The sequence below is a fragment of the Taeniopygia guttata genome, chromosome Z (genome assembly GCF_048771995.1).
Source record: "Taeniopygia guttata chromosome Z, bTaeGut7.mat, whole genome shotgun sequence".
NCBI classification, from domain to species: Eukaryota; Metazoa; Chordata; class Aves; order Passeriformes; family Estrildidae; genus Taeniopygia; species Taeniopygia guttata.
The window spans coordinates 1-2,500 of record NC_133063.1 but is presented as its reverse complement, the minus strand read 5'-3'; positions in this window follow the sequence as shown (position 1 = coordinate 2,500).

Below are 2,500 nucleotides of genomic sequence, written 5' to 3'. Positions count from 1 at the left end.
GGTTAGGGTTAGGGTTAGGGTTAGGGTTAGGGTTAGGGTTAGGGTTAGGGTTAGGGTTAGGGTTAGGGTTAGGGTTAGGGTTAGGGTTAGGGTTAGGGTTAGGGTTAGGGTTAGGGTTAGGGTTAGGGTTAGGGTTAGGGTTAGGGTTAGGGTTAGGGTTAGGGTTAGGGTTAGGGTTAGGGTTAGGGTTAGGGTTAGGGTTAGGGTTAGGGTTAGGGTTAGGGTTAGGGTTAGGGTTAGGGTTAGGGTTAGGGTTAGGGTTAGGGTTAGGGTTAGGGTTAGGGTTAGGGTTAGGGTTAGGGTTAGGGTTAGGGTTAGGGTTAGGGTTAGGGTTAGGGTTAGGGTTAGGGTTAGGGTTAGGGTTAGGGTTAGGGTTAGGGTTAGGGTTAGGGTTAGGGTTAGGGTTAGGGTTAGGGTTAGGGTTAGGGTTAGGGTTAGGGTTAGGGTTAGGGTTAGGGTTAGGGTTAGGGTTAGGGTTAGGGTTAGGGTTAGGGTTAGGGTTAGGGTTAGGGTTAGGGTTAGGGTTAGGGTTAGGGTTAGGGTTAGGGTTAGGGTTAGGGTTAGGGTTAGGGTTAGGGTTAGGGTTAGGGTTAGGGTTAGGGTTAGGGTTAGGGTTAGGGTTAGGGTTAGGGTTAGGGTTAGGGTTAGGGTTAGGGTTAGGGTTAGGGTTAGGGTTAGGGTTAGGGTTAGGGTTAGGGTTAGGGTTAGGGTTAGGGTTAGGGTTAGGGTTAGGGTTAGGGTTAGGGTTAGGGTTAGGGTTAGGGTTAGGGTTAGGGTTAGGGTTAGGGTTAGGGTTAGGGTTAGGGTTAGGGTTAGGGTTAGGGTTAGGGTTAGGGTTAGGGTTAGGGTTAGGGTTAGGGTTAGGGTTAGGGTTAGGGTTAGGGTTAGGGTTAGGGTTAGGGTTAGGGTTAGGGTTAGGGTTAGGGTTAGGGTTAGGGTTAGGGTTAGGGTTAGGGTTAGGGTTAGGGTTAGGGTTAGGGTTAGGGTTAGGGTTAGGGTTAGGGTTAGGGTTAGGGTTAGGGTTAGGGTTAGGGTTAGGGTTAGGGTTAGGGTTAGGGTTAGGGTTAGGGTTAGGGTTAGGGTTAGGGTTAGGGTTAGGGTTAGGGTTAGGGTTTGGGTTAGGGTTAGGGTTAGGGTTAGGGTTAGGGTTAGGGTTAGGGTTAGGGTTAGGGTTAGGGTTAGGGTTAGGGTTAGGGTTAGGGTTAGGGTTAGGGTTAGGGTTAGGGTTAGGGTTAGGGTTAGGGTTAGGGTTAGGGTTAGGGTTAGGGTTAGGGTTAGGGTTAGGGTTAGGGTTAGGGTTAGGGTTAGGGTTAGGGTTAGGGTTAGGGTTAGGGTTAGGGTTAGGGTTAGGGTTAGGGTTAGGGTTAGGGTTAGGGTTAGGGTTAGGGTTAGGGTTAGGGTTAGGGTTAGGGTTAGGGTTAGGGTTAGGGTTAGGGTTAGGGTTAGGGTTAGGGTTAGGGTTAGGGTTAGGGTTAGGGTTAGGGTTAGGGTTAGGGTTAGGGTTAGGGTTAGGGTTAGGGTTAGGGTTAGGGTTAGGGTTAGGGTTAGGGTTAGGGTTAGGGTTAGGGTTAGGGTTAGGGTTAGGGTTAGGGTTAGGGTTAGGGTTAGGGTTAGGGTTAGGGTTAGGGTTAGGGTTAGGGTTAGGGTTAGGGTTAGGGTTAGGGTTAGGGTTAGGGTTAGGGTTAGGGTTAGGGTTAGGGTTAGGGTTAGGGTTAGGGTTAGGGTTAGGGTTAGGGTTAGGGTTAGGGTTAGGGTTAGGGTTAGGGTTAGGGTTAGGGTTAGGGTTAGGGTTAGGGTTAGGGTTAGGGTTAGGGTTAGGGTTAGGGTTAGGGTTAGGGTTAGGGTTTGGGTTAGGGTTAGGGTTAGGGTTAGGGTTAGGGTTAGGGTTAGGGTTAGGGTTAGGGTTAGGGTTAGGGTTAGGGTTAGGGTTAGGGTTAGGGTTAGGGTTAGGGTTAGGGTTAGGGTTAGGGTTAGGGTTAGGGTTAGGGTTAGGGTTAGGGTTAGGGTTAGGGTTAGGGTTAGGGTTAGGGTTAGGGTTAGGGTTAGGGTTAGGGTTAGGGTTAGGGTTAGGGTTAGGGTTAGGGTTAGGGTTAGGGTTAGGGTTAGGGTTAGGGTTAGGGTTAGGGTTAGGGTTAGGGTTAGGGTTAGGGTTAGGGTTAGGGTTAGGGTTAGGGTTAGGGTTAGGGTTAGGGTTAGGGTTAGGGTTAGGGTTAGGGTTAGGGTTAGGGTTAGGGTTAGGGTTAGGGTTAGGGTTAGGGTTAGGGTTAGGGTTAGGGTTAGGGTTAGGGTTAGGGTTAGGGTTAGGGTTAGGGTTAGGGTTAGGGTTAGGGTTAGGGTTAGGGTTAGGGTTAGGGTTAGGGTTAGGGTTAGGGTTAGGGTTAGGGTTAGGGTTAGGGTTAGGGTTAGGGTTAGGGTTAGGGTTAGGGTTAGGGTTAGGGTTAGGGTTAGGGTTAGGGTTAGGGTTAGGGTTAAAAAAAAAAAAAGGGTTAGGGTTAGGGTT